General features: G+C 52.4%; 1 protein-coding gene across 1 annotated transcript in view; it reads right to left on the bottom strand.

The window, feature by feature from the left end:
- Nucleotides 1-24202, bottom strand: part of LOC149326250 (uncharacterized) — a 60107-nt gene that overhangs the window by 21028 nt on the left and 14877 nt on the right. The gene's annotated exons all lie outside the window — the stretch shown is intronic.

Below are 24202 nucleotides of genomic sequence, written 5' to 3'. Positions count from 1 at the left end.
TCACCGAACGGCTCAACAAGACGATCGCCGACATGATCTCCATGTATGTTGACGCAGACCACCGGAACTGGGACGCCATACTTCCTTACGTAACATTCGCCTATAATACTGCTCTGCAAGAAACGACGCGCTTCACTCCATTTCGTTTAGTGCATGGTCGCGAAGCCACCACCATGCTGGACGCAATGTTGCTTCCGAGCAGTACTCCCTCAACTGTTGTGGGTGCTGACCACTTCGTTCGTCACGCCGAGGCCGCCCGCCAACTCGCTCGACAGCGCATCCGGCACCAGCAAACCCACGACGCTCGCCGCTATAACCTCCGACTCAGAGCTGTTAGTTACCAGCCCGGCGAACAAGTCTGGGTTTGGAGCCCAATCCGCATGCGTGGACGCTCCTAAAAGCTTCTACGCAGATATTTCAGCCCCTACGAGGTCCTCCGCAAAGTTAGTGAGGTGAACTACGATGTTCTTCCCCAAGGAACAGTTCGCTCCTCCAGACGGCCGACCTCCGAAGTCATCCATGTCGCCCTGATGAAGCCGTACCACGCCCGCTAGCGCTTCAGGCGTGTCTACAGCTGCCGCCGGACACATGCGGCGTCCGTTCTCTTCGTGCTGCCCACTGCTGCGGCACCGAGTCGGTGCCCTTCAGAGAGGGGGAGCAATGCCACCGTACGAACCATTCAGTGGCGCCTACCGCGGCCTAACTGTTTAAGCTGGAATTTACCAAGGCTTGGGCACTCGAGGTGCTCGACGAACGTCTTCTTCCTCGCTCGAGCTGCCTGCTGGCTGGCACGCCCACCACGTCTACTTAGAACCTGGTCTGTTTCTTGCAGACGTGGAATCGGCGTTCACCAAAGTAAAATCACAGTACACTGTACTGATGGGCGACTTCAATGCGGAGGCAGGCAAGAGGCAAGCTGGAGACTAGGCGGTAGGTGACTAAGGGAATAGGATAAAGGAATAGCAGGGAAGAGTTATTAGTACAGCTCGAAGATGGAAATAATTTACTGGTCATGAATACCTTCTTTCGCAAACGAGCCAACAATAAAAGGACGTGGAAGAGCCCCAATGGTGAGACTAAAAATGGAATACACTTCACACTGTGCGCTCACCCTGGCATCGTAGAGGATGTGGAGGTCCTCGGAAAGGTTCGTTGTAGTGAGCACAGAATGGTAAGGTCTCGTATTAGCTTAGATTTGATAAGGGAACGGAGGAAATCAGTGAAGCGGAAGTCTGTTAACGAGTTAGCATTAAGAGGGAAAGTATAGGAACTCAGAATTTTGCTGCAGAACAGATTTTCCGCTTTAACCGAAGACGATGACCATAATGTTGAAACAATTAACGATCGTCTCAAAGATATCATTACGGAGTGCGCCGTAGAAGTAGTGGGTAGGATGGTTCGACAGGACAGTAGGAAGCGATCTCAGAAGACTAAAGATCTGATTAAGAAACGGCAAAGCACGAGAACGTTTAACTCCATAGACAGAATAGAACTAGTAGAGCTGTCGAAGTTAATAAATAAGCGCAAGATAGCCGACATCAGGAAAACACGGAGAAAATTGAGCATGTTCTAAAGAGCGGAGGTAGCCTAAAAGCAGAGAAGAAAAATTTTGGCATAGGTAAACACCAGATGTATGCGATAAGAGGCAAAGAAAGCAATATTATTAACAATATGGATAAGATAGTTCAAGGATCCGAAGAGTTTTACAGAAATCTATACAGTAGCGATCACAATCAGAATGTTACTGAGAGAGGCAGTAGAGCACAGCAATGGGACATCCCGCCATCAAAGAAGGAGGAAGTAAAGAAATCCTTAGGAGCAATGCAGAACGGGAAAGCAGCTGGTGAGGATCAGATAACAGCAGATTTGTTGAAGGATGGAAGAGAGATTGTGCTCGAAAAACCAGCCATCCTGTATACGCAATGCCTTGTGACTTCGAGCGTACCTAGAGCTTGGGAAAACGCTAACGTTATCTTGATTCATAAGAAAGAATACGTCAAGGACTTGAAGAATTGCTGATCGATCCGCCCATTGTCTATTGCCTACAAGGTTTTTACTAAGGTAAGCGCTAATAGGGTCAGGACATCCTTAGACTTCTATCAACCAAATGATCAGGCAGGCTTTCGTAAAGGATACTCTACAATAGACCATATTCACGCTATCAGTCAGGTGATAGAGAAATGTGCATAATGTAACTAGCCCCTATACATAGCTGCCTTTGATTACGAGAAAGCATTCGACTCAATGGAAACCTCAGCAGTCATGCAGGCATTGCGGAATCAGGGTAGAAGTCGTCTTGGTAAGCTTGTCCGTAAGAAAAGCATGAAGCCTGCACAGCTGAGAACGGCATGCTCATTTCAAAGTTCATTTGAAGATGGTATATCTTCTGTAACGAGAGACATCCTAGCGTTTCCTTTACGACCGCGCACAGGGTCTTGTTTCCCTTGATCAAGATCAGACCTTCGACTTTTTAGTGCATGAGTAGATTTACGGGACGCCGGATACTTTCGGTTTCCCATCTTTTTTCGTGCTTCTCGTTAAAGAGATGTACAGGGATATTGTAACGGCATACGACCTACGCTAACCAAGAGCGCGCTGCGCTATACAAATAAAGAAGAGGCGCGGAGCGAGCGCGAGGGGAGAGCGCGCGGCGCTAGCGCGAGAGGTAGAGAACGAAAGAGAACCGCCGCGGCCGGTTGTGTCTAGGTCTCCTGCGTCTCTCTGCGCCTTTCCCTGCGCGGGACCGCCGTCCCGTAACATTTGGTGGCAGCGGTGGGACATGCCGCTCACCCGCTCCCAGAATCAAGTACCCGACGTGCCAGTCGACAGGACTCCGCCACCAGCCGACGGCGCCGACGACGCAGCGGCCGGCACCGCTAGACTTGGGCGCCCGGAGGGGCTCGGTTCCCCGCAGCGGCTGGACGCCGGTATTGAGCGCCTCCTCGATATTGCTACTCAGCGGATGGACGCATGGGAGGCCCGTCTGACTGCCCAGGCTGGGGAGATGGAGGCGATCCGCGCGACTTCCGTCGCCTTCTGCCAGTCGAGCCGAACACGGGTCCGATGCCTCTGGACGTCCCCGCCACCGCTCTACCTGGCTCTGCCGTCGCTGTACCTGCGGTCGTAGCCGTCAATGGCGTGCTCGGTGCGGGCGCATCATTGGACGTCGTGGAGTTGCCCACGTTCGACGGCACCATTTCGTGGGATGCTTACTGAATCCAGCTGGACAGTATTGCGGCGGCGAGAGGCTGGGACGAGCAGATGAAGGCACGGATGCTCGTCGCCAAACTCAGAGGCCGCGCGACTGAGCTGCTGCAGAACGTGCCGCCCGACCAGCTGGGCTCTTATACTGTAGTAGAACAGAAAACTGGGCGAGTTGGTGAAGGTTCAACATTATGTACAGCGCGAAAAACTAAGACAGGGGAAGAAACACGCAAACAAACAAGCGCTGACTATCAACTGAAATTTTATTAGGAAACTCGGGGTTATAAAGGCTTCAACCCTGCACGCGCAGGCGCACAAAGCCTGAAACAACAAAACAACAAAAACAGCAAAACCGAAACAGCAAACCAAACCACACGTGTGCATTAGCCTCATTTCACTGCCGCAGTACTATCAATATATTCCAGTTCTACCTGGTGTAACGCCACCGAAGGTTTTGCAACGCATGGAATGCGCGATGTGGCGATCAGATACGCCTCTACTATTTCCCGGCACTTCTGATCCCTGTGCCTGAACACAACGTCAGCACGCCCCCAAGTCAGGAGTACACACGCTGTCATTTTCCTTACTGCAGTCACGGCAGTGCAGAGCGAGATTAGAAGAAGCGGCAGACGTCCCCAGCGACCTCTCGTGTTCTCTCAGGCGAACGTTGAGGCACCTTCCAGTCTGCCCATAATAAATTTTCCCACATGATACGGGTATTCTGTACACAACGCCCATGTTGCACGGCACGTATCTGTTGGCGTGTCTGACAGCGCATGCTCCTGCAATGGGCCTCGACTCTTCCATCCTTCTCCTGACCGCGGCACAAATCTTGCCAACCTTATTTTCAGCAGTAAAAACCACTTGTATGCCAAACCTGCCTGCGACTTTCTTCAGACGATGGGAGACCCCATGCAGATATGGAATGGGAACAACCTTTCTGTGGTCGGAACTTTCCTGGGCTTTTTGGCAACCCCCTTTGACCTTCACCAAGAGCCTCTCCGCCAGACGCGCGAGGCTCTGTACCGGAAAGCCAGCCTCTTTGAGCCTAGAAACCTGTGCGTAGAAGCTTTCCTCTACCAAGTGTGGGCAGGACTTCTTCAACGATGACCCAAGGCATGACATTGCTATGCCATCTTTAACAAGCCTCGAATGACCAGACTCGTGGCTGAGAAGGGGTTTCTGAGATCGTGGTGCATATTTCCAACACACGTGATCTTCCGTAAAGAACATATTGATATCTAGAAACTGTATATGTCGACTATCTGGCAACTCAAAGGTGAATTTCAAGCCTTGTCCCTTTTCCTTAAAAAGTTTTAACACGTCTACCGAGGTTCTCATGTCACTCCCTTCTCTGTCCTGGCGGGCCTCCTCGCCGACCACTACAGTGCCTCAGGTCACCCCCGTGTGCAGTACCGTCGCCTGCGAACCCGCCGTCAAGAGCTCGACCTCGCCGCCGCCATTGAGCGCCTGACACTGCAGTCGTTGCCGGGGGCGCCTCAGAACGCCGTGGCCCTGGTCGGCACCGAGGAATTCGTCGACGCCATCCGACTCCCTGAGGTGCAGCGCTTGGTCCGCTCTGGGCGTCCTGAGTCCGTCCGCGCCGCCATGGCGCTCGCCGTCGAGGCGGAATTGACTTTGCTGGCCACGCGGGGGTCGCCACCGTCTTCCGAGCACAGCGTCCCGGTGCCGGCTCCTCGGTTCTGAGTCCCCACAGCGGCCTCTACCCGACGCAGGCGTAATGACACCCGCACGACCTGCTTCCGCTGCGGCCTGAGGGGACACTACGCGAGGGACTGTGCTGGCCCTCCGACGTCGGAAAACGATTCGGTGGAACGGTGCCCCCGGATAAAGTCCGTCCCCGCACTCCTTAGTTCGCCGCGTCCCCTTCTTTCGTCGGCTTCGATGACAACTGAAGCTCCCTACGTGCTCGTTGACGTCGCCCTGCTTGATCAGGCACGTAGCGGCCTTGGTCGACACCGGAGCGGCTGTCAATGTGCTCGACAAATCGCTTATTGTCAACGCGCCCCACCTGCTTCTTCCAGCCGCCAAAACCCGGCTCGTAGCTTTCAACGGCGCCCCGGTGGAGCAAGTCGGACGTGTTACCGTCAACCTGACAGCACTCGGAAAGACCATCTCCACCGAGTTTGTTGTCGCGGACAGCCCTATTTGGCCAGTGGTCCTCGGGTGCGGGTGGTGCCAGCAAGCCGAAATCGTTCTCAATTTTACCACCACAGAACCACGTGCGAGCCAAACTCTGTGTGGGCCCGGTTGGCTTAGCTATATTTCCAGCCTCGGTGTCACCCTGTGGCAGTACCTGGTGTCGGCGACCCAGCGTGCTTCAGGATCTGTGCGTTACCTCGGAACGAAGTGGCCACGTCCAGTCAAGCCAGTCGACGTCACTACCGTGACTGTGGCGACCGCCGTGACTCTGCCACAAGGTGCGGCAACTTGGGTGCATGCCAAGTCTGACAGTCCGATCACAGCGGATGTGCTTTTCGAACCTACCCGGTGTACGGCTCCAGCCCGAGAGATTACCTCCCCTCGAAGCCTTCTGTCTGTGCTCAATGGAGAGGCCCACGTATTAATGCTTAATATCGGCCGCGCACCGCTCGTGCTGACTCCCGGCACGCAATTGGGTGCAGCGTAGACTTGGACTCAGAATCACCGGTTGCGTCTTTGCAGCCTGAAAAACCATCTCACCACACTCCAGCGCCGGCGGTCCTATCATGGGACGCATTTAACTTTGGGCCCACCCTGACCTGCGCGGAGCTCGCCTCTCTGAAGGCCTTGCTGCTCGAGCATCGCAGTTGCCTTGCTCTAAGCGCCGGTGAACTCGGGTGCACTTCCTGGGCCCAACACCGGATCAACACCGAAAACCGTGGGCCTATTCATCACCAACCTCGCCGTGTCGCGCCAGCTGAACGGAGAGTCATCCAGCAGCACGTATGCGACATGCTTGACCAGGGAATCATCGCCCCTTCTTGTAGCCCTTGGTCCTCCCCTGTCGTCCTTGTGCGCAAGAAGGATGGAACACTCCGCTTCTGCGTTGATTACCGCAAGTTGAACGCTATCACTCGTCTCGACGTGTACCCGTTGCCCCGCCTCGACAATGCACTTGACCGCCTGAAGGGGGCACGTTATTTTTCCACCCTAGATCTGCTCTCGGGCTACTGGCAGGTGCCTGTTCATCCCGATGATGTGGAAAAGACGGCATTCGTGACTCCCGACGGCCTCTACCAATTCAACCGTATGCCTTTCGGTCTCTAAAATGCTCCAGCCACCTTTCAGCGCCTCATGGACCGCGTCTTAGGCCATATGAAGTGGACTACGGCGCTGGTCTACCTGGATGACGTCATTGTCTATGCGGCCACGTTTGATGAACACCAAAGGCGACTCAAACTCGTCCTCGAAGCCCTTACCTCTGCTGGGCTTCGCTTAAAACCAAAGAAATGTTTCTTCGGTTTCGCAGAGGTCACGTACTTGGGTCACGTTGTGAGCCGGCATGGCATCCGTCCCGACCCGGAGAAGCTAAAAGCGCTTACGGCTTACGAAGCTCCCACCACTGACAAGGAGCTCAAAAGCTTCCTCGGATTTGCTTCATACTTCCGTCGTTTTATACCCAACTTTGCCAAGCGAAGCGCTCCGTTGACCGCCCTACCGAAGAAGAATGCAGCGTGCAGTTGGACACCGGCCCAACAGCTCGCGTTCCTTGACGTCAAGCACGCCCTCCTCGAGCCTCCTACGTTGGCCCATTACAACGAATCGGCCCCCATCGTCCTCCACACGGATGCCAGCCAAGATGGGCTCAGCGCTGTCCTTCTGCAGGAAGACGAGTCTGGTGAACATAAAGTCCTAGCTTATGCCAGCCGCCAGCTTTCCGACGTTGAGCGCCGCCGCCACTCTTCAGAACTCGAGTGCCTCGCCGTTGTCTGGGGCGTCGAGAAGTTCCGTCCCTACTTGTACGGCCGTCACTTTACCATCGTCAGGGACAATAGCGCTCTGACTTGGCTGCAGTCTGCCAAACACTTAAATGCCAAGATTGCACGCTGGTCCTTGCAACTTCAAGAGTATGATTTCACCATAGCGCATCGGCGTGGCTCTGCACATCAGGATGCCGATTTCATTTCTCGCCACCCTTGTTCCGTGACGGCTTTGACGGATCTCAGGACTGCGCAAGCGCAAGATCCCGACGTTGCTGCCATAATTAACTCCCTTGGCACCGCCGTTGGCGCAGGTCTCCGGAAACTGCGCCGGGTCTATCAAATGAAGGATAACCTCTTGTGTCATGTGAAGTGGTTCCGTGGTCGACCACCTGTGTGGTTGCCAGGGGTGCCGGCAACACTGTGGTCGCAAACCTTGCGCGGCCTACACGACGCTCCCACGGCTGGTCACCTTGGTCGCAGCAAAACCTACGCACGGGTGTCGGAGCGCTTTTTGTGGCCTAATATGTCCAGAGACGTCAATGAACACGTGACGTCCTGCCAGACATGCCAGTTCAGGAAGTCATCCACACGAGTAACCAAGCCACCCCCGCAGGCGTTTTCGCCGCCGAGTTCACCTTTCGAACTGGTTGGACTGGATCATTTGGGCCCGTTCCCGAAGACACGCGCCGGCAACCGGTATATTCTGGTTGCGGTCGACTACTACTCCAAGTGGGTCGAAGCACTGCCCGTTCCCGACACGTCGTCCGCTCATGCCGTCTTGTTTGTGGAACAACATCTTGTTCTTCGGCATGGTGTGCCACAACGCCTCATCACTGACCGCGGGAGCTGCTTTATGTCCCAAGAATTTGAGTGTGCCCTCTGCTCTTTCGGCATTGCGCATTCCACTACATCCGTCAATCATCCCGTGTGCAATGGCCTCGTGGAGCGTGTCATCCGCACCCTTACGGATATACTCGCCTCCTACGTCGCTCCGTCCCACACAAACTGGGATCGTTTTGTTTCTACTGCAGCTTTTGCACTCAACACTGCGGCTCAAGAAAGAACGCATGTCACGCCGTTCTCAGTCGTCTATGGCAGAACGCCCTCCATCCCTCTCGACGCGCAGTTGGGCCTTCGCCATCCTACTGCGTCACCGACTGACTGCGCCCAACGACTTCGTTCCGCCCGCCTCGACGCTCAGCGCAACCTTCTCACGGCCCATGCGCGTGCGCAAGTGGCCAATGCTGCAGCACCACCACTTCCCTCATTCCGGTCCGGTGACTTGGTCCTCGTTCGCCGCACCATCCGCGCGACTGGCCGTGCCGCGAAGCTCTTGCCCCGATACCGCGGCCCTTACCGTGTCGTTGCACGGCTCGGCCCCGTTACGTACCGCCTAGAAGACCTCCCCGAGCTTCGACCACGCGGTGTGCACCACATTTTTCCCGAACATGTCTCCAACATGAAGTGCTATGTCTCCGGCACCCACCGTGATCCCGACTTGGCTCCCACGTCCTCCCTAGTGCCACCCTCCCGTACCAGCACCAGGCCTCCCTACCGGAATGCCGCCCCATAAGTGGAGCGCTGTGCCGTGAACGCAATCCCAAGTTCCGCGGTGTGCCCATCCCGACTGGGCACATCGAAGCCACCCCATCGCCTACAGGACGACTAGACGAGGGCAAGCGCGGCGCTGCTCTTCCGCGGGCTGACACGAAGCCACAAACGCTAATACAAATGCCGTCGCCCGACTGTGCCGTAGGAACTGAACGTCGTACTAAGCTTGAGTTTAACGGCTTACTGGAACCACTTTCCGAAGGCGGGCAGACGCCCTCGCAGTTTTCGTACGGCGAGGTGTCGCCTACAAGCAGCCGCGGGATCTACCGGGACCGTTTGGTGTCAGACGACACTATGTCAGCACAACGTGACGATGTCTCGTGCACATCAAGCTGCGCCAGTGCGAAGAACCTCAGCCCGGGCTCATCGGGACGAGTTCGATGCCGCCTGCAAAGCGAAGCACGCGCTAGGGACACCAGCGGTGTTCCAACTGCGTTCTATCTCCCCCCCCCCCCGGTGGAAAGATGTAACAGCATACGACCTACGCTAACCAAGAGCGCGCTGCGCTATACAAATAAAGAAGAGGCGCGGGGCGAGCGCGAGGGGAGAGCGCGCGGCGCTAGCGCGAGAGGTAGAGAACGAAAGAGAACCGCCGCGGCCGGTTGTGTCTGGGTCTCCTGCGTCTCTCGGCGCCTCCGTCCCGTAACAATATTTCATACACTCTGTTCCTCCATGGCCGGAAAAGTACCGCATTTGATGTTTGCCGCGGCGTTCGTCGTGGCTGTCCGCTCTACCCCCTTTTGTTTGTCTTAGCATTAAAGCCTTTCCTCTTCTCAGTCAATCACCGCTCCCTTATTAGAGGTCTGGCTTTGCCAGCCAGCGAAGCGGTACGCGTCACTGCTTATGTAGATGACATCATTCTGTATTTAACTGATGAACGCAGCCTGCTTGAAATTTTAAATGTTTTTTTTTTCTGAGTACGCCTCCTTGTCTGGGACTGCTCTTAATTACTCGAAGAGTCGTTACTTTTATGTGGGTTCTCCCCAGACTGGTAATACATCTGCAATACCTTTGCAGTGGTACGCGCAGAAGCGCATTTTGGTGCGACCTCAACTGTGCTGGAATATGGAACGGTGTGTGGTCTGCGGTCGTCGGAGGCATTACAGCTCGCCGCCGCGGTGGCTCAGTGGCTATGGTGCTCGGCTGCTGACCCGAAAGACGCGGGTTCGATCCCGGCCGCGGCGGCTAGAATTTCTTTGGAGGAGAAATTCTAGAGGCCCGTGTACTGTGCGATGTCAGTGCACGTTAAAGAACCCCAGGTGGTCGAAATTTCCGGAGCCCTCCACTACGGCGTCTCTCATAGCCTCAGTCGCTTTGGGACGTTAAACCCTATAAACCAAACCTAAACCAAGCATTACAGCTCGTGGACGATGGGCGCAAACATTCGACCTGCCTCTGCTTGAGAGGCGCTATCGGATTCAGTCCGTCATGATCGATGCCTTTTGATACTGGAAAATTGCAGCGCAGCAGTGACAAGGACGAGACAAGAAGGACGCAAACACAAGCGCTGACTAACAACTGTGTTTTATTGCTCTGAGCCAGCCTATATAAAAACTAGGTACAAAACAACAAAACAGAAACCAACACATCACCTTACCCATTCGTGGCACGATTATCGGAATTGTCTCCCGTTCCTACAATCTTTCGTTCTATCATTGGCGTTCAGAAATGACATTTCTTTTTCACTAAGGCACACAGAGGGGTTGCTGACACACTTATCTGCGCATTTTGATATCGCCAGAGCTTCTGCTATCAACCTCGTGTTGGTGTCTCGACACTTGCCAAGAATAACTGTGCTTTCAAGGGCAGGGGTGCAGCCTTCGCACTGGCTACAGTGTAAGGCGAGTTCCCCTGAGTTTGGATCCCTTAGGTTCCTTTTGTGCTCTTGTAGCCTTGTTTTCAGGCATCTCCCTGTTTGGCCTATATAGATATTGCCGCACGACAGGGGAATTGAATATACAACATCTTTTTCGCAATCGACGAGACGGGGACGGTGCCTCGTCACGCAGTCGGGCTCACGTTCGGTGTCAGAATTTACTCCTCTGCAAAACTGATGCAGTTTCTTCGGGGCCGAGAAGAAAATATCAATTCCCGCTCTGTTCCCTATCCTTTTTAGTTTGTGTGATACTGCATGTAGGTATGGTATCACAGTTGCCTTTGCTCGACGTTCATTTGTGGTGGGCCCATTTCGCGATTATTGCAGTATGCCCTCTGCAACAGGAATTAGGAGATGCGCTGGATATCCGGCTTGCTCAAGACGACGCACTTGGCTTCGAAAGGCTTCCTCTTTACGGTGCCCACATGTTTTCTCAAGAGCGCTCACAAAGCACGACTTCACAATGGCCCTCTTCACAAGCTTTGAGTGCGCTGAGGCATACGGGAGGACTGGTTTGTTACCCCTCGGCTCACAGGCCCAGCAAACGTGTTCAGAGCCAAAGTACCGTCCTAAATCTAAGAACCTAATGTGGCCGTTGGCTGGCCGCTCATGAGTCACCTCCAACGGTCTAAGACACTCTGCAAACATTGTCAAAACTTCGGGCACTCGCGTATTCGCACAACCGTTTTCGTCGTTCAAGATTACGAGAAAATCGTCTACAAACCTAAACACTTCGTCTATTCCAAACTCAGCGCATCGGTCCCGTATCTTGCGGTCCCGGACAGCAAGGCATATATCGCTTAGTACGGGCGCGATACAAGAACCAATGCAAATCCCGTTTCTTTGAGAGACAATGTGGTCTTCGAACTGTGCAAAGGTGGAGTTCAGGTAAGTGTCCAGCAGCTCCAAGAAGCTACTGACTGCCACGCCTGAAGCATTTTGAAATTTGACGGCACCATGGGCCTCGATACAATCTCTGTCATCGCTTAACAGGCCGTCATGCGGGAGGGAATAGTACAAGTCTTTTATGTCCACAGATATGGCAGTAAAACTACCTCCGCGCCTATCTTTTAAGTAGTCAATCACCTGCTCCGAGCCTTTCACCTGAAAAGGGTCGTCAATATCGAGCACGTTTAGATGAGTCTGAAGAAACTTTCCTAGACTTTTCTGCGATGCCCCGTTCTCCGAAACAATAACACGGAGGGGACAGTCAGGCTTGTGCGTTTTTGCGCTAAAAAATATATCTAAACAGAGCTTATTTAGGACTTTACTTTGGCTCTGAACACGTTTGCTGGGCCTGTGAACCGAGGGGTAACAAACCAGTCCTCCCGTATGCCTCAGCGCACTCAAAGCTTGTGAAGAGGGCCATTGTGAAGTCGTGCTTTGTGAGCGCTCTTGAGAAAACATGTGGGCACCGTAAAGAGGAAGCCTTTCGAAGCCAAGTGCGTCGTCTTGAGCAAGCCGGATATCCAGCGCATCTCCTAATTGCTGTTGCAGAGGGCATGCTGAAACAATCACGAAATGGGCCCACCACAAATGAACGTCGAGCAAAGGCACCTGTGATACCATACCGACATGCAGTATCACACAAACTAAAAAGGATAGGAAACAGAGCGGGAATTGATATTTTCTTCTCGGCCCCGAAGAAACTGCATCAGTTGTGCAGAGGAGTAAATTCTGCCACCGAACGTGAGCCCGACTGCGTGACGAGGCACCGTCCCCGTCTCGTCGATTGCGAAAAAGATGTTGTATATTCAATTCCCCTGTCGTGCGGCAACATCTATATAGGCCAAACAGGGAGATGCCTGAACTCAAGGCTACAAGAGCACAAAAGGAACCTAAGGGACCCAAACTCAGGGGAACTCGCCTTACACTGTAGCCAGTGCGAAGGCTGCACCCCTGCCCTTGAAAGCACAGTTATTCTTCGCAAGTGTCGGGACACCACCACGAGGTGTATAGCAGAAGCTCTGGCGATATCAAAATGCGCAGATAAGTGTGTCAGCAACCCCTCTGTGTGCCTTAGTGAAAAAGAAATGTCATTTCTGAACGCCAATGATAGAACAAAAGATTGGAGGAACGGGAGACAATTCCGATAATCATGCCACGAATGCGTGAGGTGATGTGTTGGTTTCTGTTTTGTTGTTTTGTACCTAGTTCTTATATAGGCTGGCTCAGAGCAATAAACCACAGTTGTTAGTCAGCGCTTGTGTTTGCGTCCTTCTTGTCTCCGTCTTGTCACTGCTGCGCTGCAGTTTTCCAGTATGCAGAACCAACTAGCCAGTCGCTATGTTTTAAGCAAACCTTTTGATACCTCTGCTAAATTGTTAACTCCCCCCTCCGTGTCATAAGGTGGGTGCAGACTACAGTTCCTTCTTTTTTTTTTGGTCAGGCGGAACCGAGCTTGTGGCTCGTGCTGTTCTTGGATAACCACGATTTTGCCTTTCCAGATTTGTCCGTCACGTCTTCGATGTTAGCTTTGAAGGGTATTTGCGTATCCTGCTATGAAACGCTTTTCCGGCGCGAACCTTTACTAGGTGCTTTTTAGGCCCTTCTTTACACTTCTTGGATCCCGTGGCCCCTGTTAGTCATGGACCTCATTCAGAGCAACCTACCGCTTTCTATGCTTCGTCAGTGGCCTTTTACAGGCATGTCAACATCGTCGCAGACCGTGTGGTGCACATTATGGGCTCACTATTGTTGCTTGTCGTGCCGGCGGCTCGCCGCTCACCTAAGCGCCGCGTTCAGTGGGCGCGCTTAGCGTCGGCACCTCTCCCAGACCATCCACGCGACTTTGTCTGGAAACTTGGCTCTGCAGTGTTCCCTACATGTGATTGGTTAGAGCGGTGGGTTGTGTTACGCTGCACAAACTGTCCGAATTACCCGCTGCCGGAATCTAATCGCCACGCTACAGTCACCTGCGTGGTACCGCGTGTATTTTGGCGCGTGATTCATGGGGGAATCCGTGGGCACCCACTTCCCGTATAAGCCAGCGCCTTGCAGTAAAGGAAGAAACATAAGAACAACTGAAACTAAGTCGACAGGGCGGCAGATCTGAAGTCATCATCCCTTATACCGAACATGCGCTACTTTGGAAGCCTGCGGGGCTGGCGGATTATCCCTATGGCTGATCGCATTGCGGCGTGGTGCGTGGCGCCCTCCGCCCAATGACCGCGTTGCGGTGTCGTGTAAAAAAAAAATTGGCGACTATTACGCACTTCCTAAAGTGAAATTCGTGCGCAGCAACTCACTCAGCTGTTTCAGCTTTTCGATGGATTGAGGCAAAGAATTCGGGTAAGGCGCGTGTGTACAGTTGAAGACTACTTGTTGTTTTTCCCACATATTCCTTCCTCGAGAAGCACTACGCTAGCCGCTATTCATTGCCATGAAGGAAGCTTTGTGGTCGAAAAAATAGATAACTATATGTTTGACTTCCTGCACCAATGCCTCGTTGTCAAAGAAGAGGTCTATGCAAATATTTCGCGAGGTTTTCACAGCCATGGGAGGCGTTACGAGTGAGAGGAACAAGATGTTCTCCCAGAGGAGTGGTACGAAATTCCTGTTTGTTTGTCTTGATATCTACATTAAAGTCCCCCCCCCCCCCTGCCACCTTGGCACGTGGCAGATAATGGTTGTTGGCGAAAGTTCGCTCACCGTTTTCAGCACTAACGCATACGAATAGTCCACATCTCTATCTCATCACGCCCCGTTGCTATAAGCGCGAGTCCGGCGTCCACTGACCTCGGGAGCACTTCCTTTGCGCACTTCATTTCCTTAAAATCATAAGTCTAAAACGTTGCGAGCACCAACGGCAATAACAAAATGAGCGCAGACGGCCTGTTGCTTCAGTGCCGCGTTGAGTCAAACGAGGACGGGAAGAACAATTCTAGGATGGATAGGCCTCCGATCAGGCAGACCTCGCCAGACGTGAGAAGGAATTTACTGATCACACTACTACCGGGAAACATGCACTAAATACACAACAAAGAACGCACAAGAACACAGCGCCAAGGTCATAGCTAAATTATAAAAAAAAGAAAGCCGAGGATGTAGCCTACGTGGACGCAACAAGCGCAGAGCATGGAGCGGCAGTATCGTCAGTGTTAGATAGAGAAGACACACCCAATATCACGACCTCGTCGCGCGCCCGAGACGTAACAACGGCCGAAGAAGTTGCAATGGCGCTCGCTTGCGTCGGCACCCGAGCCCATATAATTATTATCGGCAGCAAAAGAGCCGTACCAAGTTTTGCCAAAGGTAGAATTTCAGAGGAAGCCAAGCGGATCCTGAAAACAAACAGGATTAATAGAATAATATCCAGAATATGGACACCTGAGCACGAATCTATTCCTGGGAACGAGGCTGCGCACGAGCTCGCTCGAGATCTCGAGTACCGAGCGGCCGTAGAGCAACCCGAATGCAGAGGATTAAAAGATAGCATAGCCATGTGTAACGAGTTTACTGAACATTATAAATCACAAAGAAGGACATTTCCAACCCCAGATCGTTCTCACCCAAACAATGAGTCGCGTATCTGGAGGAAGTTACAAGCTAGAAATTGTATCTGCCCAGTCTGGGTCTACTTGACACACACCGGGGAAGAAAACGACGCGAAATGCAAAAATTGCGGTAAAAGGGGCACTCTTTATGGCATAATTTGGGAATGCGCCGATTCTCCGGACATGCATCAATATTAACAGTAGAGAAGCCCGGGAAGTTTTGCTCCAGAACGAGGACACCGACCCCGCCAATGCCGAGAAGCGGCATTGTAACTTGTGGCTGTTCTCCCCCTTCGTTTCGACGCTGGCGACAACCTTCATTTTACGAGGGTAATCCCATAAGTAAGGTGTCCAAAGGACTGCGGGCGAAGGGAAACTATTTGCGTGGCTGCTAGCCATACTGCTGTGTTCATTGTTCCCCGTCTTCCAAAAAAGCCATGACTTAGCACGAAAGGGACTGTCAGTCTTAGCACGGCAGCCATTTGAAATGAACCTACCGTTGGTCGCTACCGCCAGGTCCGAAGTTCGCGCAGTTATTCGATTTTTGAACGCAAAAGGCGTTCCACCTATCGAAAATCATCGCCAGCTGACGAAAGTGTATGGAGAGTCGTGCATGGATGCTAAAAACGTACGCAAGTGGTGTAGGGAGTTCGCAGTTGGTCATACTGAAATTCACGAGGAAGAAAAAGCGGGAGACCGTCAATTTCTGAAGATACAGTCGGGGATATCGAAGAAATGATGCGGTAAGATCGAAGGATCCCACTCCATGAACTCTCAATTTTGGTTCCTGGCGTTTCTAGAAGCACTATTCATAGGATTTTGACAACAAAGTTGAAATATCGGAAGGCGTGCGCAAGATGGGTTCCGCGAATGCTCACAGACGACCATCAACGGCAACGCATTGACTCCTCCCGCTGATTTCTTCGGGCTTATAGAGATGAAAAGGAGACTTTTTTTGGATTCAATTGCTACCGATGATGAAACCTGGGCATACCACTTCACACCTGAGACCAAACAAGAATCACGCGAGTGGCGGCACTCGTCTTCGCCCAAGCCGCGAAAATTCAAGCGAACACAGTCTGCCGGTCACACGTCAAACGATTCCTCAATGGCATGGCGGCGAGCTGGTATTACACGGGCACACAAAAACTGCCCCAGAGACTTCAAAAATGCATAGACCGCAGCGGCGATTACATGGAAAAGTAGAAGAATGGTCTGCCTTTTATGTGATTTCTAAATTGCTTAAAATAAACATTTATTTCAATTTATAAAAGAACTGGAGACCTTAATTTTGGTATGACCCTCGTACGTCAGGACAGTCCCGGCTGGGCGAGGAGGGAAGTGTCCCTCTTAAGGTAAGCGGAAGTAGCGTCAGGAGCGCCACCTCGATGGCCACGCAGAGCTCCACAGAGCCGTTGATAGTCTCTTCGAGATCCGGCCAGCGTCGTGTGCGGTTGCAGCCGCACGCTCTCGTCACTTTCCGCGGCAGGCGCACGGGGACCCGTCTCGGATTGCCGCTGGACTTCTGGTTCCAGGCAGCGAAGCGAGCGAAGGAAACGCGCGCTCTCCTTACCTCCCCCAGCAAACGCTCTGGGATGGCCTTGCCCCAAAAAATGCAGCGCGCTTGGGAAAACCCAGCGGCCATTGTCGGCGCGTACAAACGTTTGCCGCCGATACCCCCAAAGTCGCGCCCCTGCTACACCCGGTATGTCACAAAGCCTCTTTACGTAGCCTTCTATTTCCGAGGAATGCCTTGTTGACGTTATGTAGCTAGCGGGCCCGCTCTGTATATTAATCTCAAATGTAATGAATAGGACATTCTCTCGTTGTAGTGACGGCAGTCCAGCGGTCAGGAAGGCAGCAGCAAGGCTTGCAAACGAAGCTCTTTATTTGGGCTGACTTGCGCCCGCAAAAGAACATACAGCACGGCAGGGGCGCAAGCAAAAATTTGCTCCTCAGTCATCGAACTACGAATGCTCGCCGCTCGCGGCATCGCTCAATTTAAAGCCGGCAAGGAAACTTCGAAATAACAGGTCAAGATCGTCTACACTAATCTGGGAAAACGTAGATGCAGCTCTTCATGGCTGTGATCAGTGGAGATTACTTCGGTCGCTTATCGCGTCAGGAATGAAAATGATGCACCCCTTTCCTGCGGCCTTGAGCGCGAACGAACAGACACTACAATGATACGAGGCGATATGAGTGTTCACGCTTTGTCGTCCCTCCCTCCCTTTGTCCCTCGAGCACGAACCCCTACGCCGTTGGCGAGAGGGAACGCTGCATCCGCAGTGCGGGTGTGCGGGGGCGGAACGCGACCCCCCAAATTTCCCCAAACTTCACTCGTCCTTAGTCTGCGGCGCATCCCTACCCGCGTCCCAGGCCAGCATGCCCGGACCGCGGACCTGGCGGTTCCTTCCCGAAGGATCAATAAATGTTTTATTTATTTATTCATTCAGTTCCGCGTTTCTCGCACAACGATGTGACGGCATCGCCGGAAACCTGTCCAGCAAACGCGCATGGCAACTCCTCCGACACCTCATTGACCCAACACGCACCAAGTCAGGAACACAGCACCACGTGACACGCCTCACACATGAACACATTGACGATCCCGACACCGTTCTAGACACACTTCAAACCGTGTACACCTCTCCAGGCGTCCCCATACCTATACCGTACTGCACAGGACAAGCAAATCCAACATTCGACACCGACATCACGGAGACGGAAGCCAGAGCGGCCTCCTGACTCTCCGCGCCAACTCCGCACCTGGTGCAGACCAAATCACAAACTCCATGCTCCGCAATCTGGATGACAAAACAATCACCCACATTACGAAATACTTCAACCAGTGCTGGAGGTAGACGGAGGGTAACCTCCCGCAGTTTTGGCGCCACGCGAAGGTAATATTCATACCTAAACCCAACAAACCACTTACACTTCAAAACCTTCGCCCGATTTCACTAACCTCATGCCTCGGGAAGCTCCTAGAGCATGTTGTGTCAGCGAGACTCATAAGTCACATGGCGGACAACAATCTTTACCCGCATAGCATGGTAGGATTTCGCCCCCATCTATCCGCACAGGACGCCATGCTGCAACTCACACACGACATTTTCGACCCGCTTCTTCCAGGTCACACCAAGGCAATATTTGCTTTGGATCTCTCCAAAGCTTTTGATCGCACTGAACATCAGGCGGCCATGACTGCTCTATCCGCGTTGAATGTAGGTGCGCGGACGTATGCCTACATTCAAGCATTCCTCACTGACCGCCCAGCTGAGATACACTTCGGCCCTCTGTCTTCCCCCTCCTATACACTTCAGAGTATCGGCACCCCTCAAGGGTCCGTCCTTTCCCCCTTTCTCTTTAACATTACCCTCATCCCCCTCGCCCCAAAAATTGGCAACTATTCCCCACCTGAAGCACACTCTTTATGCCGACGATATCACCCTGTGGTCCACCCACGGCAGTGACGGAGACATAGAGAACACCTTACAGGAAGCAGCCACCCTCACCCAAAATTACGCACGGACCATCGGACTGTCCTGCTCCCCAGGGAAGTCCGAACTGCTCCTCATCCGGCCTAAGAACCACCGCTGCCCCCGCTCCCCCACTGCCATAGAACTGAATGGTGACCGGGTACCTGAGGTTGGCACCCTCCGTGTATTGGGCCTGCACATCCAGAACGATGGCAAAAACACCACTACCCTCAAGAAACTCAACCAGGTTGTAGGCGCGATATCGCACCTCATCCGCAGGGTTTCGGGGCATCATAGAGGCATGAAGGAGCGCGACCTATGTCGCCTCATTCATGCCTTTGTCCTCAGCCGTGTGTTGTACGCTACCCATAATTGCAACTATCCAAACATGACATAAACGCTTTGGATGCTTTGATTCGCAAGGCATTCAAGGTAGCACTTCATCTTCCCCTCAACACACCCACAGACAGATTACTAGGCCTGGGCCTCCACAACACGATCGGGGAACTGGTGGACGCCCACCGACTGGTCCAATACATCAGGCTCACACAAACTTCCACAGGTCGGTATATCCTGGACTCCCTCGGAATCAGAATACGGGCAACGACCCAACCCTCCTCGCCATCCCACGACCCCTTCACTGGGAGCTTCTCATAAGGCCGCTCCCGAGGAATATGCACCCGTCCCACCATGAGCAGCGTCGCAGAGCCCGAGCGAAGGCACTCCATCGAGCGTACGGCTCCGAGCCGTACGCCGTATGTGTGGATGCTGCCTGCACGGGTGATGAAGCGTCAGCAGCTGTGGTGGACTCCTCTTCATCCACCCTCCTTACACTACGTCTACCTACAGACACATCCCCAGAGGCTGCAGAGGAAGCCGCCATTGCACTTGCTATCACTCGCACGGAAGCCCGGTATATTTTAAGTGACTCTAAAACTGCGATACAAAATTTTGCTCAAGGCCGAGTTCATGTCCCTGCTTTTGACATACTGGACTCGCCCGATGCACCCCCGCCCCGCCAAGTGGAGCTGATATGGGTGCCTGCGCACTTCGGGAATCCCGGAAACGAGGCCGCCAATCTTTTAGCTTGAGAAACAAACCTATCATTCACTAGAATATCGAAACGCCGTTGCTGTTGCGCTCCTCAACGCGACGTGCGTCATCGGAACCTGAGAATACCGCGAGTTACCCTTCGAATCCGCCGGCGGCGGCCAAGGGTAGGCGCAAACAGCTGGGCCAGCCGCACTGTCCAGCGAACGTCGCTGCGACTCGGTTTACTCGAGAGCGGTTGCTGCGGTGCGCGCCGTGCAGTTCGTCTGGGCCGGTAGTGCTTCCCGCGAACCTTGGAGCGTCGGCGGCGTCGGCACGCAGAGCTCAAGTGGTTCAAGTGCATCTTGCGACAGCCGTTCACGCTCCTCGACGCAACGTGTGCTGCCCGGGCGTACGGCGACGCCGCACTCTCTGCGCTGCGGCGAGTGCGATCAACAATAGCTTCCGGCGGCGGGACCTCCCACGTGAGATGAGCGGCGTGTGAGGACCTCGTTGCCCGGAATGCGAGTCCCCGCGTCTCTGGCACTGGCGCACGGGATGCAAGCCGCGGACTCCGAAAGCTGAAGCGCATCTCTCTGCGGCTGATTACGCTCCTCGACGCAACCTATGCCACCCGGACGTAAAGCAATAAACAACAGCTTCCGGCGGCGCAACTTCGCGCGTGAGATGAGTGGCGGGTAACAAGAACGCCGTTCCTTGGGATGCAAGAATCGCCTTTCTTCGGCAGTGGTGGGCGGGGTGCAAGCAGCGGACTCCGAACACTGCGTAGTGCATGGCAACCGCGGGAGGGTGCGAAGAGAATCGTGATTGGTGCAGTGCGTGCAAATGGGAGCAGAAACTGTGGCGAAACGTTTGGTTCCACCCAGATGCATCAACCTCGCTCCTGATTGTCGAGGTTGGAAGTTCTTTGTCTGGCGAGGTTATTTAATGAGTGGTCTAGGTGTTTTGAGGGGAGATGGGAATACAATAAACGAGTGAGAACTGCTGGTCGAGAGTCGTGGCAGTCCTCCAAGGTGCCCGGCAGGCACAACCCAAGAGACCGCCGGCCAGCGAGTTCCAGCACGGCGGGTGAGAGAAGGACCTCTTGGAAGGCCTGCAGCTCAAAAGACAGTCGCCTCTTGAGACGACTACGGCGGTTAAGAGCTGCGAAGCGGCTTCGAAACTTTACTGTTGCTCTCTGCGCTGCGCGGCTGAACGAAATTTGGTCATTTCTCGCACAGTCAGGATATCACGCGCCAGCGGCGAGCGCATCTGAATGCGCAGCTGCCACGTGACCTCTGCAGCGAGCAGCACCGCGTCGTGGGTGGCGGAGACAGAGAACGACATGTGGCACACGGACCACGGAGTAACGCGATTTAATGGGCCTTGCTGCACGCGCGCATAGCAGGCACGTGTTACCTGGATTCCACGAGTAATGGCCAAATTCGCTGACCCACAGCGCCGAGGAAAATCGCGTTTTTAAATTCTGAAAACTTTTACGGTTGTTACTAATTACCATTAACAAATCACTACTTACAATAATGCGAATACAATAATAAATAAAAATTTTACTACTGTAGTTCAGCTCATCACCTTAGTATTCACGTGATTCACCTATTCTCTGACGTACGGCATCACTTTTTGAGTTGTAAATCACTACAACCAACTCAGCTCAGAATAGGCATTTGTTCTTTATAGCCATCACTCTGTTTTATCCGTTGGTGACCCTGACCTTAACTTTTGTACGGAAACGTTCTAGACTACCACCGCGCACACTGAATCAACACAACCGTCCTTTAGCCTGCAGCTGAAATCAGCTGGCACAACCGTTATGCGTGGCAATTATATTATGCCACATGGAATGGCAATGGAAATGTCATGTACCGCTGCAAATCTATATACTCAGTTTGAAATGGCCACTGAAGTTTCTTTGTAGTTCGTTATATCGTTTCACACGAAAATTTTACTTCCTAAAAGTGAGATAGCAGGTACATGGTCTTCTACGAGAGCTTGCAAGGATGCGACCCATCGATTTTTTATAGCCATTATTTCGTTCTCATCGATTTCGTTATGAAAAAAATTTACTCCATTTAGCCCCAAATCCCCTATCTGTTTATCTCGAAAACGGTATTTTTGAAGAATAGTGGTGGTCTTCCATGAAACACCTGGTGTCCTATAAGGTGCGAGAGAGTGAAAAACTTTATTATTAGAAAGGAAAGCGTTACAAATTCTAATTCACCTTCATTTTCAACTATTCATAGTGTTGACGGTCTCCCAGGCAAAAACCTGTAGCAACAGTTTGACGAGGCCTGGGTGCCGGCGGCAGGCAACACTGACAGCGGTACGAAAAAAAATTTTCTCCAAGATTTCAATTTCTATACTGAAAGAAAAAGTCACATTTTACCATAAATTTACAAAAATAAGAGGTGTGGTAAATGAATCAAAGGGGATGGTGAGATGTTATACAAAGACTATGGTTAACATGCACACGACACTGGAACAAAACCGATAATTACACATACGAGAGGTTAAACTACCATTCGTATGTTTTATTGCACACGTTACCATTTTACGCCAGAAACAGCAAACATAGGTCACTACAAAAACACTGAATGATAAATTTTACATGTTATTCAGGCCTTATTAAAACTACATAGACTGATATTATTTAGTAACACTGCCACTGTATATCTTAATGACTGCAGAAGGTAATTAGTTCGGTGGTGTGGAATTAACCATTCTTCAGAGGCGTGTGTTTTAGAAATATTACAGCGCAACGTTCCACCTGAGAGTGTCATTAGGAATTCTTTATACATTTCATTAGCAAAATAAAAGTGGTAGAGGAGGCGATAACTATAAAGAGACTCGATGTTGATGACATGATTCTGACGAAATAGCTCTGCCGAAGCATGCAAATATGGTACATTGTTTTTGCAACTCATGACTTCTTTTTTGTAGCGACAGCTACACTACTGTAGCTACGCCAGCCGCTTCGGCTCTTCAGCATGGTCCTACTTTGGCCGTGGTTGCACCTCGGCCGTGGTCGCACCGACCTTGAGCTGTTGCCTAGCAACCACCGCGGTGGACACACGAGCTAGGCCGCACAGGAAGGGAAGAAGTGGGAGTGAAAGAAGGAATAGAAAGAGGGCCGTAGTGAAGAAAATCAAAATTGTATTTGAGGAAAGCAAAGTACCAGTAACTGTTTCGCATATCTCGGGGGACACCCGTCATACGTTTGTAGAGGAAGGGAGCAAGTGGGAGTGAAACAAGGAACTGAAAGAGGGGCCGCAATGAAGAAAATGAATTTGAGGAAAATAAATTACGCAGTAAGTTTGAATCCACGTCTAGGGAAGAAGGTGATGAAGGAACGCCCAGTGAAACGCAGTGGCGAAAGACTGACTTTGCAATTCGACTCACCGCGTTCCACTCGGCCAGCTGTAGCTATCGCGTCACTCCAGGTTTAACCAAAGCTAAACCACAGCCAATTTTTATTCTAGATGTAGAAGTGTACTGACGCTTTTTTTTGTAGTCGTTCCCCATAATAGTGTACCGGCAACAATCCGTCATGCGAAACTCGATCCACGTGCGCACGCAGTCGCGAGGCCACTTTCTTGAGCACATGCAGGTGCCTCAACTTATTCTCTCTCTATTGAGAGGTGGCCACGGACGTACAGGCAGGAACCTGCCTTTGTTTCCTTTCCATAATCTTCGTGCAGCCGTCTACCCGCAGCATGGTGATTTGGGCGAAGTCTGTTTACATGCCGTGCTCGATTTCCCCGTGGAAACACTGAGTCAGATGTTCTGGATAAGTTAGGCGCTGGAAAAAAAATCTGAGGCATAAGAAGCCAGTTTGTTCGACACGGTCGGGAACACATTATTTTTTATTCTTCTTAATCTGTCGCAACATAGGCAAATGAACCAAACATAACAGTCAGCCCAGTATCAGGGGACGTGCGCCCAGAACACCATGAGAGCCGTGTACGTACGCGAACAACGCCTCAAACGCAACGGTATGGAAACCTACCCATCATCAGACATGTCGACGCGCCACACTATGCATCGTGGTCGGCAGCCGCGGCCGGCGCAGTTGACCGTACACTGCAGGCAGTGACCACCGCCACCATATGCACTACCAGCACTCTGGAGGCAGAAGAGGCAGCCATCGCACCCGCATTACTCTCCAGCCCCTGGGAAGAAACAAACCTATATCCTCACCGACAGCCAGTCACCCTGCCGCGAATATGTCAGGTAAAGGAAAATCCGCCCCGCATATGAAATCCTCAAAAACAGGAAACACCAAGTGATAGCGGTTGTTGTTCTTATCAGGACACCTGGTCAGTAGTCTCTCCGCGAAAACAGCGCTCAAGTTATCGCCCGACCTTACGCTAACCCAGTTGCGCACGAAGGCTCCGGATCATCAGACCCGGTGTTAGAACACTAGGGCCTAGCTCAGAAAACTAGATAGGGCTATCAGTAGGCTGCTCTAGGCCTGCACTTTGCCCTCCCCAATCTTCTATCAACACGTTCATCAACACTGATATTACGAAGACGTAGAAGCAATTTTTCTATAGGAAAAAG

This window comes from Amblyomma mixtum, chromosome 10 (assembly GCF_055824585.1).
Source record: "Amblyomma mixtum isolate Tamu chromosome 10, ASM5582458v1, whole genome shotgun sequence".
Lineage (NCBI taxonomy): Eukaryota > Metazoa > Arthropoda > Arachnida > Ixodida > Ixodidae > Amblyomma > Amblyomma mixtum.
The sequence above is the reverse complement of the archived record's forward strand: the minus strand, read 5'-3'. Positions and strand labels throughout refer to the sequence as shown.